The sequence below is a fragment of the Hibiscus syriacus genome, unplaced genomic scaffold (genome assembly GCF_006381635.1).
Source record: "Hibiscus syriacus cultivar Baekdansim isolate YM2019G1 unplaced genomic scaffold, ASM638163v2 tig00111160_pilon, whole genome shotgun sequence".
NCBI classification, from domain to species: Eukaryota; Viridiplantae; Streptophyta; class Magnoliopsida; order Malvales; family Malvaceae; genus Hibiscus; species Hibiscus syriacus.
Window position 1 is genome coordinate 60660 of NW_024063005.1, and position 15548 is coordinate 76207.

Consider the following 15548-nt stretch of genomic DNA (forward strand, 5'->3'; position numbering starts at 1 on the left):
TTTCTTAAAGATTTTAAGTTTAAATAACTACGCCTGCAAGATGTATAAAATGTCAATATTTAATAAAGATTCCGAATATTTATTATCTTATAATCATCTTATACTATTTAAGAGAAAAATTACTTATGCTAGTAAATTTTTAGTGTCAACCGGGAAATTTCTGAGTCAAGATTGTATGAAACCGAATAAGGCAAAGCTCTAATGGACAAACAAAAATCATAATTATTGAAAATATTTGTAATAAATTCATTTTTTTCAGACATATAATGAATTTACACATAATATAATTTAAATTTTTATACACAATAGTTGATAACAAAATTAGTGAAGAAAGTAATAACAAGTCGATCAGGGATTGATCGAAGGAATGTGATCGTATTCCTAAAAATTTTGAATTCTTATATAATTTAAATATTAATTTTTTTAATACATCAATTCTCATAGTTGAAAAGAAATTTTTTTGTATTTTTTGTCATAAACTATAAGTTATTAAATTAATTTTTTTGTCAAAATAAGTATATAAATAATGTATTTTTTCTTTAACTATCTAAATTATTTTTTGGGTCAAAACAAATACTTAATTTTGTATGGCATGTCAATATCTCATTGGTTGAAAAACATTTATAACTGAAAAAATAATAAGACTTAGAACAGTTACATATAATTATTTAAGGCCTTAATTTCATAAAAAAATAGTTTAAGAACTTAAAGAATAAATAAGACGTAATTCAAATACTTTTTTTACTTTAAATATTTTCGAAATATATATATATTTGATATAAAATCATATATTCATCTCTATTTGCGATCAAAATAAAATTCCAATGACCCTTCATCAGTTTTTGGTTCCTTATATAATGTCTCCTAGTATTTTACGTTAGACTAAAATATACACTAAAATCATTAAGTAGGAAATTTTGGGAGATTATATACTTATTATAAACCCTAAATGAAAACAGATTTTGGGAGAATAAATTAAATTAAAGAAATTGCTTTCATTTAGGAGACAATCTGACGGTCTAAACCATACCTGAACAAAAAGAAAAACAATGATCTACTGGATCAATGACAACAGATTTGGCTTCTGCAAGGAAATTAAACATTGAATTAATTGCATCACATGTCATCAAAGTATGACACTCATTTTAAATTGGTCCCTGAACTTTTAAATGTTCCAATTTCATCTTAAACTATACGCATACACTAATCACTTCCACCAACGAAGGTTGGCCTGAGTGGAAGGGGCTCTGGTTGCTTAAGCAAGTGGTCTCTGGTTCGAACCCTTGTGGATGCAGCAAACTTTCTTGAGAGAGGTCCCCACCTTAGTGCCCGACAGTACCTCGGAGGATTAGTCCCAGGCAAAGTCTGGGGACACCTCGGGATACCAAAAAAAAAACACTAATCACTTCCCTTTCTAATAAAATCGGTATACCAAGTTGTATTATTATATGTTTGAAAAAAAAGCAAAATTCAGATTAAATTATGGTTGAAACTAATTGCATATTTGGATGGATTTGAGATGAAATTGGAATGTTTGAAAAGTTTGGGGACCAATTTAGAAAGAGGGTCATAATTAAGTTATAAAATTGAAATGTTCAAAAATGTCAAGACTAATTTGGAATGAGAGTCATAGCTTAGGGATAAAATTGGAATATTAAAAAATTTAATGGTCAATTTAAAATGAGGATTATAGTTTGGGGACATATGGTGCCATTGACTCTTAAACATTTGCATTTAAAGATGCAAAGCCGTGTTCTTTCACATTTCCTCTATAATGTACAGAATATACAGATGTAAAAAACCCCAATTTTACATGATTCAAGGAACGTTAATCGGGTATGAGAAACGAAGACAAACCCGCACACAGTCTAGACAAGGTCACAGTTTTAATCATGTTGGATTTGGCCGCATCGAGCAACGGATCCGACTGAAGCGCTTTCTCAAAACAGAACTTTGCTTCTTCCCATTGACCCACCGCGATAAACACGAGACCGAGATTATTAAAAGCCGGAGCATATCCAGGCTGGAGTTCAAGCGACTTCGTAAACATTGCCTTGGCACGTTCATATTGCTTTTGTTGTCGGTAGAGATTCCCCAGGTTGGAAAATATTGTATGTACTTGTTCCGCTGATGCCAATGAAAGTGCCCGCTTGTATACACATTCAGCTTGCGATGACTCCTCGGATAATTGGAGTGCGATGCCTGGGAATATATATATATATATATATGCTTACAGCTGAGTACTCAATCTTTAACTGTTTGTTTTGAAGGATGGTTAAACAGAGAAAGTTGCATACCTAGGTTTGACCAAGAATAACTGCTGCATTCACGAAATCGAACAACTGCAGCCTTGAGGTACTTTTGTGCAGTTTTAAAATGCTGAGAACAGAGACTATGAAGGCCTAGCTGGTTCCATTGCACAGCATCATCTGGGTCTTCAGCTGTTGCCTGGACAATAGATGAAAAACATTTCTCTGAGTAAATGCGATACGGTTACGTACAATTTAAATCTCTAAACCCATAAATTAGTCATAATTGGGTTAATTACTTCAACTTATATATCAGTGTTGGATGCTTGTATGTTCAAAACAATCTAAGGTTTTTCAAGGATTTGAAGGGTCCTCGGACAATTATATCTCTATACTCATGCCCAAATACATGTCAGATACGGATGATGGACACAGAAATGCATCTTAACCGTTTTTAAAAAAAGGTTAACTATTAAATTTGCCGAAAAGCTAAACTGAAAATCGTACCTGCTTTAAACTGAAGATAGCTCGCTCTTCAATCTCGACTAACTCATTTTGTTCCGTCTCAAAGGCTGCCACAATCTCATGTTGAGCCTTATGAACCATGGCAAGTCCAGCCCATGCAATGCTAGGTTCAATTGGCACAGCATCTCCTTCTCTTAGTACTGATGCCATTTCATTGCCTGCCCAAGAAAGTTGTTCACTAGGATCTTGTGACCTTTCAACATCCTTGATTCGATGAACTGCAACGGCATATCGAGTAGACATGCAATTCGGTTCCAGTTTTGCAGCCTGTTTAATAATAAACAAAAGCAATAATAAACCAAAACTTGCAGAAGGCCACAAAACAATGAGACAGAATACGTTCAAGCAAAAAGCATGAATTGTTAACTAAATTAATAGCAATTTTGCATTAAAAGCACAACAGCACGAGAAAACTAAAAATAGGGAATCCTTTATTTTATAGAAAAGGGAAAAAAGAGATTTATTATCAGAAGCTAAAGGACACCACTGGACAACTTAAACAAAAGAAGCTATAAGTGATTGTATCAATAATCCGTTAGCACCTTCTCCAAACACTTGCTGGAACTACGATGGTCGCCGATCAAATAATATGCATTGGCTAGATTAGCCCATGTATGTGCTGCTTTCGGATCAGATTTTACTGCAGCTAACAAACACTCCTTCGCAACATTGATGGCCGCAAACTGATCCCTGGAAGCTACTTCACTGGCATTTGCACCAGCACCTGAGAAGAGAAAAGAATGAACTCAAACTACTTTCTTTTAACATGCCTACATCATTTACAAATTACAATCAAAAGCAACATTACATGAATGATTGAACACATCTGTTGCTGCATTTGAAATTGTTCCGAACAGCAAATTGAAAGGCTAGGGATATAAGAAATTACACTCTCACAAGCTTACCTGCAACAACTGAACCATATTTACAAAGAAGAATTGCAGCATAGTTCATTAAAGCTGTCGGATGATTTTGATCTTTAACGATCAAATCTTGGAGATACTTGGCTGCAAGCTCCAAGTTTCCACTGGAAAAATAAACCATGAGTTAGAATGTATACAACATATGTTGACAACATAACCATATTAATGAATCAACGAATCATAGAGATTACTGCTTTTTCATCAATGAAAAATGTATCCATCAATGAGAAAGATAAAGAATCAAAGAATCAGGAGCATTTTATAATCCAACCATAAACCATATTCAAATTCTTTTTAGTCCGTGAACCCCACTCAAAGTTATCCTCTCCGACCATCACTTTGGCATTCCATTATCGCTTTTTTCATTTCCATAACGAGACAACCTTACCTCTGGAGACAAGCAATCCCAAGGTTTCCAAAGCAATCATAGTTGTTGGGGGCAAGAGCCAATAAAGATGATAAAACTGCAATGGCACTCTACATCAGAAGTAAACTCCGAATCAGATCAAGTAATGAGAAAATACTATTCAACCAAAGATAATTTTGTAGTTATACCTGCAGTCGACCAGTTTTGAGAAGAATCAAGCCTAGGGTGTTCCATACACCTGCTTGTCTAACATCTGACTGCATTGACTCCTTCAATTTAGAGAGGATCTCGTCAAGTTCTTCAGGTTCAAGCTCTTTATCCAAAACATTATCTGCTGAATTCTCTAGGAGAAGACACTGCATATTGACCAATGCTAGATTATAAAGCATATAATTTTTTTACTAATATTTTCACTCTATTGTGCTATTATTAAGACCAAATAGAAAACAAAATCAATTTATAACTGCACCTGGGCATGGTGAATTTGAACCAAGGAAAGCAACTCTGGCCGTGCAATCTCTGCCTCACTGCGGAGCAATATCTCTGCTGCCATCTCATATGCCGAAATTGCCTTCGGAAAGGGGAGAAGAAGAATAAAAAAGGGTATTGACTGAAATAGGAATACTGTATATCCTCAAAACTATGGTGTCTGATAAGTCAACTAATTTCCAAACCTTTTGAGGTTGGCCAAGCCTTTGATACATTAGACCAAGAATGAAATGAGCATGCGCATTTTTTGGCATCTTCCTCGCAACATGCACCAAACCCTAAAAGAACATTAAACAATTGCAAAGTAACAAAACAGCATCAGCCGTGTCAGTCGACGAATTTACCAAGTACCAAGAAGTTGATTACTGAAACCCATTAGCCTACACCCTCAAACGAATATACAGCTATGAAACATAATTCAAAACTGTTTCTCGGTTTAAAACAAGCACAAAACATTCAAGAGACGACACACCACAATTCGATATCCATCAACTATAGTACCAAACTTACAACTGGATGATGTCAAAGAAGGAAGGGATAGGACTAACAGTTTTGAGGCTGCTGACTTTTTCCTCACGAGACGAGTGAGCCCCTTGACTAGGCTGATCCCCATCCGCATCTGCTCCGCAATCGGGTAAAGCATCTGCCTTACTAATTCTCGAGCGGAATTTCTTGTTTAACTTTTTAACTGCTCCTTCCACAACATCGCTGTCTTTGGAAATTAAGGTGCTTTTTCTTGACTGCTTTCATCATTAGGTAGCCTACATCATGTAAATTGTAATAATTGATCAAACTTCAACTAAATTTCTTAACTCGGAGAACACAAAGAACAGATTCTTTTAAGTATGCAGTGAGTTCAGTAGAGCTATTAAACAAGGGTTTTCAGGGTTTTTGCTATTGAAGCAGTTCAAAGGCAAAACCAAAATCAAATTAAACTGCTCTAAACTCCGAAATATAACGCTCCGTTTCCAGAAAATACATAAATTGGAATTAAAACCAAGTATAGAAGAAACCAATAAAGCTCAATAATTGCTCCAACAATTACACAAAACATAGGAAGAATCGAAGCAAAATGGGTTAGAACCTGGTAAGGAAAGGAGCAGGGAGAAGTAGAGAATCATGGTCGTCGGATTCAGGAGGGTTGGCATTAAGGTCAGCCAAAACGACGACCTTAGGAGGCGGAAAAAGCGTCTTGGAGCTCTCAACGCCACCTACGGCAGCATCCACCTCGGGTTTTATGGAAACTTGGGGTGGCGGTACCAACGTTTCGGGTTCCATTTCTGTTTTTAATTTATGAAAACACCACAGTTGAGTAGACGATTATAAATTCAGACCAAGACCCCAAGAAGAAAAGGAGAAGAACAAGAACGGTGAGTTGGAAGAGAAAGCAGATGGCATCCAAAAACGCATAAGCCTTTATATATTTTTTGGTTCGGTAGTTAGGTTTATTTGACTTGCTTTCTGGATCAAAAGCAAGAAGTACTGTAGTCGTAAATGGGCTTTGATTAAGCTTTTACCATGCTCCAGAGTCTTCCTCTTAATATCATCAATCTTCCACAATTCATTCAGCTTTTACCATGCTCCAAAGTTTGGGATCAATGTAAAATTAAAATATTCTTAAATTTAAAAATTAATTTAGAATAAAAGCATAATTTGAGGATAAAATTACAACATCAGAAAATTAAGGACTAATTTGAAATAATAAACATAATTTAATAATGAAATCAGAATATTTAAAATTTTAGAAAGACGTATAATACAATTAACTCAAATTTTGATTTCTCATCCGGAAAAAGTGAAATTCGCCTCAAAAAGCAGTTATGGATATTGTAAGTATTGAGGAAAACAGATATTTTCAATATTCATATCAAGTGCAAAGAAGCATAAAACAATTTGCATTTTTATCCAAGAAATAGTGGAGCTGGAGTAGTTTTATTAGTAGTCTGTGATGTGCAAGGATTGTAGTAGGTTGTTTTTTGTTGTTAGTCTGATCTGCTATGGATAGTTTTTTTGTTGACAAGCTGTTTTCTGTTGGTTTTGCTTCATTTCTCCGTTTCCGTTTGGTGGGTGTGGTCTGTGCTGTGGTGGGTGGTACCGTTATCGTGTTTTGGTAAGCTGCCGTTTTGATTGTGTGCTGTTGTTGCAACTGTCTGTGTGTGCTTTGGTTTGTTATGTTTCTTTGGTGTTGCTTTCTTTGGTGGGTGGTTGTCCGCTCCTGTGTGTGTAATGCATTGTGTGTTCATTGATGGCAATACGGCCGGTGGTGGAGCGGCGAATTCAGCAGTAGTCGGCGAAGAGTTGTTTCGTTGCAGGAAGGTGTGTTGCATAGCGGGAAAGAATTCGGGTATGAAGCATACGGGGTTCATTGTGAAAATTCCTTTCATTTTAGGAGTTATTTGTTTTGCCGTGGCCAGGTTAGTGATCGGTTGTGTTGTATGCGTTTGGTTCACAGTCTCGCTTTCTTCAATTTGTTGGTCAGTGTGTGTTGATTTTTTGTGTTGTTAGGGGATTGTGGTAGGGTCGGGGTATGGTCTGTATATTGTTTGTGTATAAGTTCCTTACCATATTAAGATACACTCTTTTTCCTCATTTAGGGTTGGGGGATTTTTTAATGAGGTCCTTGAGGTGGTGTACTTTGTTTATCTTTAATACAAAGTACCCTCTTTCAAAAAAAAAATGGTGAATATGACAATGGCTCCAGACATTGCATCATTGAAATGTCCAATTGTTCTCACTCCTAACCTAAAACGATAAACTTTTTAACTTGTTAATTTTACTAATCAGCAAGTTCTCGATTTAATAACAAAATAAAAATCAACGAATTTAAATTCAAATCCGATCTTTAATTTATTTATCTATTTATATATTGTAACATTGACATAATAAAGGTCTGGAATTTTCAAACAATATTGTGCCTGCGGAATCAAAAGTTACCAATGAGTAATTAGGAGGCTATTCTATGTAAGCTAATTAGTCTCAATGAAAATCAAAAGTTTAAAAGAAGCCAGTCACTACAACTTTAAATTCTACATTAGATAAGCTTAATGATAGGGATTCAAATTAGGGTTTTTTTTTATAAAACTCTTTGAGGTTAAGTTTGCCTTCAATTTAGAAGCCGACGAGGAAGAGTTATTTTGGAAGCAAGGAGCGAAGGTGAATTGACTAAAATATGATGATGTAAATATATTATTTTTTTCATAATCATACGAATTATCGTAAGAAAATGAACAATGTTAAAAAGTTGCGTGATTGCTTGTGGTGATACAGTTGTGAACAAAGTTAACACTTTCATGTCCTTATTGATTTGAAGACTAAATCTAAGTTTGGGCAAAATTTGTATTCGATTGGGAATTATTGTTGAAGAATATCGATTTATGAGGTTTCATGGAATAATTTAAGAATATGTTCTTAAGGTAGAAAATTTATTTGCTGATGTGAATAATTATTTTTTGTCGAGTTTGAGTATTTCGTTGAATTTGGAATTTAGTATCAAATTCTTTACACTTTCAAATTTCTTTAGGGAAAGCATAAAACCTAGTTATATTAAAAGTAGAAAGTTGATATACTTTATGTTGATTGAGAGTAGGAAATATATTATTCACAGCGAGTGAATTTCGATTTATCTTTTCGAAAAGAGGATCATACACCTATTTTACAAAATACTCTTTTAAATCCCAAGCACGTTGCTAAAAATCTAAATAAACGTCGCCAAAGAGTCTATAAAATACAAAGCACGTCACTAGAAATCTTTAAAAAAGCGTCGCGGAAGAGCTATAGCTACCCCAAAAAAATACACAGCTCACAAGTCACAAGGACACGATTCCAACTCATATGGATAAGAAAAGTTTAGCTAATATTATGCAGTTAGTTTCAATGGAAGCTCAACATAATCTGAAGGTTTTCAATGCTTGAGCAGTGCTACCCGTTGTTTCCTTCAGCTCTTCCTCTCTCTTTCTCTTGGGTAGAAATAGTGACGACATCGCTTTGGCCGACACAACCTTATTCACAAGTAGCTTCCACTTTGCATCGTCTCCCAATTTCTGTTGTACTTTCAATTTGAATTGTCTGCCGCATTTACAAAAGTAGACAATTTTAATTGATTATCGAATTTAGCTTCTTCACCTTATTTAAACGACTTAACATCTCATTATGGATAATGTCATAGTCATTTATGATTCATTCATGGTTAAATTGAAAGGGAAGAAAAAAGGGGACCCAATTGGTGAAGAAAGTGACAAAGATGGTGACCTTTAAAGACACAAGACATGTTGATGTTTTATAAAACAAAGGAGCAAATATCCATTTCCAGGGGTAAGAATTGACCAGTAGAAAAAGCCAACATCTTGGCGGTAAAATTGTGCTCTCGAACTTTACCTGCAGAGCGGAACCCTGCAAGAATAAGGGTGATCACAGACGGAGGAATGGAGTCTAAGGAGCTGCCACATCCGGTTGCAGCGAGAGCAACCAAAGCCAGTAGCCCTTCTCTTACACAGCAAAATGCTTTATTAACATCTGGACACCTTCACACGTCGCGTAATTGTCGCACGGCCTCGGTTTCTCGGAGGGCTCGACGTTGTACGGCCCCACCGTCGTGCACCCTTCTCTGCAAATGTGCTCCAAACACTCGATTCCGTCGTTTAGTTGTAAATACAAGCTCTGTTCTTTCTTGTGCCGCCTCGTTCTCCTTTTCCTCTGCCAATACAATTTTCACCATAATCAATAACAATATCAGAAATGAGCTTGATCCAAATGTTTCATTTAAATTTTCTTTTACCAATTCAGCTTCGTTGATGAATTTCAGAATCTCGAGTTCGAGCCAGGGATCATGATCCTGCATGAATTTCCAGCCTTCGGTTTGCTCGACGGTCTTGAAACGAGTGGCTACCTGCTTCAAACACTTGAGGTGGAGGTCGGGTACATCGCAGAGACGAGTGAGTTGAAGCACGTGCACCACATTCTCCACCATCAGCCGCTCACTTACTCCCCTGATGCACCGCTGCTTCAGCTGGGGCACCAAATAAACGTGCGATAATACTAGCAGGTGAATTCCGTATTTCTCCATTTGCTCTTCCGTGCACCTATCGTGACATGAGGGTCAACCCCGTCAATTCAACTTTGTCATAAAGCAAAAAAAAAACATAAATCTAAACTTTAATCGACAATGGCTCCTCTAATCAAGTAAAGTACTAACGAGGAGTTATAGAGGTATTCAATAAAAGCAGAAACAGCGTCGCATGGAACGCCGAGAATCGGGATGACTCTCTCAGAGCTCCGATGCTTCACTGGACTTTGGATAATATTTTCCGGCACCGGCGACACCATTACCTGAGTTAAGGGGAAAAAATCAGATCAGAAACAAAAAAACAAAAAAAAACCGAAAATGCAGTAAAAGAAAAGGGAGAGTATTTAGAATCATTACCAAGATGGTGGAGTGAGCAGGGATACGGAGGCCGCCGGAAGTAAGGATCCGGACATCTGTTTCGGAAGCGGAAGTTGAGTTATGGTTATTGTCTTCCATGAATAGAGAAGGGAAAAAGAAAAGAAGATTATGTTTGCTGTAGTCATGCGATGTCCGAAGAGGCCGGCTGTCTTGAACTTTATAGACAGCATAACAAAGCGAAGCAATGAAGAATCTGACGTGTCATATCATGTTTGGGCCTTACTGTTCCACGCGCTTTCCCTTCCATATCTTGGTAAACATGTCAAAATTAGAGCTACTAAATTAAACATGAAATCATTATGGAAAAATATGGTAATAAAGCTGGAATAAATCATATACTTCTCTATAGAAGTTGGGAATATTTAGATTTGCTAACAAAAATATAAAAGCAATTCCTCACCTAAGTGGGATTGCTATCTTTGAATGGAAAGACGTCTTCAAGCTAATAATTTTAGAACAAATAATTTTATAATACAAAAGTTTCGATATATCTCTTAAAACAAGTGGTTGAATATCAGGCGGTACAAAGTCAAGTAATGAAACTCAATAGCAGTCATGTGTAGGCATCTTCGTCATTAACCACCATGTTATATTCTCATAGGATCTATAGAAACTCTGTAAATCATGCTTGATTTCGAATACCATAGATAAATTTTACCAATAGGAGAAGGTTGAAGTTGCATTCAAGACAATGCCTAACTTTATGGCTTTAATTAAAGATAAAATTATAAACTTTCGAGTGCACTTAACGTAAATTGTCATGTTAACATTATCATGATTAAAAAATGATTTTTGGCGTTTAAATAATAATAATAATAATAATAATAATAATAATTTAATTCATGAAATTTGAAATCAAATTAATATAATTAAAAATAATATTAATTCATGATTACGGAATCACTCGTTACACCTAAAATACTAACACCTTAATCACACTATTTGTCTTAGGGTTCGTCGGACAGAATTTTAAAAACTGCGCGTGGGGGAAATACACCACTCAACTGGCCTATTCCGGATTTTCGCTCGTCTTCCTCTTGAATACCACTTTTTCACGATTAAATAAATATCTAATATGAACCGGACGACCTTTCGAACTGACATGGAAAGTAACAATTAACAAACGACGAGTGCCAGTTTCAAAGAGCCGATTTTGTAAATAAACGGCTTTCGGTGGGGTGAAGAGTTCCGGTTCAGTCCGACGTGGCACTTGTCCTCGTCCATTCAGCAATTAAAAAAGCTTAACAAAAACACTTTTCCTGAATTTGCCATAGGTATATTGTCACGTGTCCATAATCATCTGGCTAACGGAAAAGTAAAGCCAACGTTTATAAGTCACTAATACTATCGTTTTATAACAAATTGATTATTTGACGGTTAACAATGATCACTCCAATTTACTTGTCATCATTTTGTCATCGAACCACAGATGACCGACTATTTAATTGAAACAATAAAAAATATTTTTAAAGAGAATCCTCAATTTATAAATCTCAATTCAAATAAGCGAGCAGTTGTTCACTTAATGTCGACAGTCAAAGGATCTTTTAGATACCTCATCCCAGGTAAAGGTGCCTCAAAACATTATCATTGTCCCCTTACCAATTTCAACTAACTTTGGAATCAAAAAGACTAGAACATGTCTTTTAACGCAAAGCTCGCTATTTAAAATCGCAGAGTATACATTAAAGTATACTCGTTTTGAAATTATTGCATGGTGTACAATGGAAAAACAAATATACTTTGAGGGCCAAATTGAGACCAAAGAAAAAGTTTACGATGCAGAGTGAGAAAACAAGTGTACTTAGAAGACTAATTTGTGAATTATATCCTTAAAAAATGAAATGAATGGGCCAAATCTTCATTGCCCCAATGAAAAGATGTTATATTGGACAAAGTCCATCCACTTTATGTTCTTTTCAGAGTGGTAAGATCCATTGAAACCATAAGTCTAGCCCAAGTATAAACCAGCTTCCTTACCAATAACATTGGTCCATGCGGTTGCTATTAGTTTTGTGTTCATGTTTTTGTTTGCTTCAAAGGTGAAGAAATACAATTCCTTGTACAAATAAACATAATCATCAAATGCTGTCCGATTATATAGACAATGGCATCAAACGTTTGTTTCCAAAAATCAATCCTCGTGTGTGTTTATATATATATATCTATTGTTAACATCAATCGCCTATTTTTACTCATTCATTGATCTTAAATCTGTGTAAAATTAGCAAAAAATTACACTATATAATTAGATCATATTCATATATGGGTTAGGATCCAATTACATAGTGTAAAACTTTTTACTTTTATACCTTTTTAGAATTGTTAGATGGTAGAAATAAAAAACTTGAGACTAACGATAGGAAATAAGAAGATATTCACTTGAAAAACAAGAAAAGGTTAATTCCAACCTTTAATTTTCCTTCATCGAGCAATCCTAAAAGATATAAAACTAAAAGTTTTACAGTAGGGGTAAATGCATCATAACCCTATAAATATTCATTTTAGAATATGTAAGATTTGAGCTAAATATCGTTTAATAACCACATAATTGTAAGTCTAGCTCTCAATGTTTATATATATATATTATCAAATTGATTCTTACTTTTTAGTTAAATTTAATTATATTCAACTTTAAAAAAACATTTTTAAATTAAAATGGTGACTAAAATATTAATTTTTTGAATAAATTTTCAATTGAGAATTTTTAATCACTTACTCTAAAGATTGTTGATTAAAATATTAAGTTTTAATGATTGTAAAATGAAAATAATGAGATAATCCATGTTTATTATATGTTGACATTACACTATTTACCTTACATGTTATGTCAAAAATAATTTAAAATTATAAAATATTAAAAATTGAAAAGATATATAAAAATTCAATACTTCATTAATGCCAATAACCTATGAAAGTAATGGTTAATACCTTTGATTGATTTCAAAGACCATAGTTTAAACCACCTAATTCTAGATAAAACAATAAAATTAAAGCACCTAATTGAATAACAAGTGCCTTACAAAGCGTGCATCACATGGCAAAGAGCTGTTTTTCTTGCTATTCTAGAAAGGCTGTTTCTCCACATGTTACAAAACCCCCATGTTCTCCACCTAAAAATACAAGACCTTCATCTTCGCCGTCATCGCGTATAGACCGCTGCCATAAGTTGGGTCAAGTTTACGGCCGCGGCTGCCATTGTATATTTACTCCTAATCTCAAGCAAATTTCGTTGGGAGACATACACAAAATTGTACATTAAAATAAAAAATTTATAAAAATTTGAGGATAAAAATAAATTATTAATATAAATAATAAATTATATATGAATTCAAAATTTTCAGAAAGAACGATTGTCTTTATTAATCTCTCTCAATCTATTCCTGGATAAAAAATAAATTATGGTTCAAAAGTGAGGTGTCATCTTTGCATAGTCAATTGGGTTCGAGTCGTGTTCCAAGTAGACACCCCCACGCACTAACCTTCTTCCACATGGTCGGGTCCATAACATCAAGATAATGCATTTAAAGATTCAACTCCACTCCTAACCCATCTGCCCAATAGTGCGACATGACATATATTTATGTACATATTTATCTAAATTAAACATCCCTTCAACCAACACTTGTCACGTAAACGTATCATCCACTTTTTTCCTTTTTCATTTTGCACAATCACATGCCATGTTTTTTATAGTAAAGCGACGTTATTGCGCAATGCTTAAACTTGCCGCGATGAGATACCTACCTCTCGAGAAAAAACACTGGTCCTGGTTTTGGTTAAGAAATTTGTGTCTATATGCGACATGTTGTTGTCTATGTTTGGCATAAGGAAAAGGCAATGGTGGTGCCCCAATCCCATTGTGGGGAAGGCAGTTCCGGTTCATGTCCCTGTTTGAGAACCACTCACTTGGTTCAATATTTATGTTGGAAAAATGAATTTTTGAAAACTTTGATACATATTTTCAATGGGTAAATATGGATATTGAATCATAAAATTATAGTTTTATGCTTTATTCCATGAGAATTTTACAATGATAAAACATATGTTCAAAATGATTGTCTGATAAATGAGAACTTGATACTCAAAGTTAGTTAATTGTAAAAAAATGTGGAAGAAAATGGAAAGCTTATATTCCACATTTGTAGGATACAATTGTGAGATATGTTCATATACATGAACTAACTTGAGTGTTATTGAATGATCAAACAAGATTTTCCCTCACAAGCACGTAAGTGAAAGGATGCAAATCGATGTGAATATGAACTTATCGGATTGGAGACCCACTCACATGATATAGGTGATGCGAAATGTTCGGATCGATCGTATCCTCTAAGAGCTTACGGATATTTAATTCAATACAAAATTTTATTCTTTACTCTTATAAGGGCATCTCTCTTAAGACCTATGTAATCCTCCAGATGCTATTTTTGATGTTCAATACCTGCGTAATCCTCTGGGTGCTACTTTTGATGATTCCTTAGCTAAGTTGGCCACTGATTCTATTTTTGATGTTCAATACACGCCCAATCCTCCGGATGCTATTCTTTTGTTGCTGCATGATGAGTTGCATCTCACGGTTTAGTACTTTGGCTTTGTTTAAGTCTATTATTTTGTTGTCTTAGTATTACCAGTTGTACCTTTTTCCTCTGATTAGGTTTGGGGGTTTAGCGAGGTACTGATAGTACTCCGTGTGTATGATAATTTCTCTAATGAATTCATACCTTTTTCACCAAAGAAAAAGAAATACATGAGAATATTATGCATTAATAATTCTTAATTCTTGGATATTAGCTGTTTCATTATTTAAACTTTTCAATAATTTTGAGTGTGAAGCTTTTATCTAAACTGTGTAAATTTGCAAGGTAAAACACATAAAAAAATATTTTTTTTTCTAATTTCAAAGAATTTTGGTGATAAAAAAAGGCTAGGTCATTGTTGTTGATCATTGCAGTCGCATTACTACTATACTCTTCTTTTTATTATATCTTGGTAGATAGTCGACCAATGTTCCCCAACACTGTAGAAATAAATGAATTTACCTTAAGAAAACTATGTAAATAGACATAAATAATTCTATCCATCCAATTTCATAATCATAGACGAATAAATAATTTCTTATCTTGTCTTTTTTTTTTACTTTATTCAATTCAATAACAATATTATTTATTTATTTCTCATATCATCATCTGTCCAACAATTTATGCCATACAATTTAACATGTATGGGAGAATATTTCTAACCAAATTGGACCAAAGGGGTCCCTTTTCTTTGAGGTTTTGAGGGCAGGGATGTCCCTTATTCTTGCATCATATGATCACTATATAAGTGATGCGACCCCTGGCCAATGAGTAGGGAATCTGAATCGGATTTAAATCGGGTGAAATCTTATTTTGGTAGGATTAGAATCTCATGTGGAGAATTTTTTATTTTCGAATTGAATCGAGTTGACAAAAAATTCGACCATGCCCATCCCTAAATATGAATGTCTGATTTGACTGGGCATGACAGGGCCAAATGTACCCTAGAGCCCTTCATAACTTGCACACTTAATT

General features: G+C 34.6%; 2 pseudogenes; both read right to left on the reverse strand.

Annotated features, from left to right (window-relative positions):
- Nucleotides 1-1725: 1725 nt before the first annotated feature.
- On the reverse strand, nt 1726-5932 carry LOC120155047 (annotated as a pseudogene).
- A 2466-nt stretch (nt 5933-8398) lies between these two features.
- LOC120155048 lies at nt 8399-10088 on the reverse strand (annotated as a pseudogene).
- Nucleotides 10089-15548: the final 5460 nt, after the last annotated feature.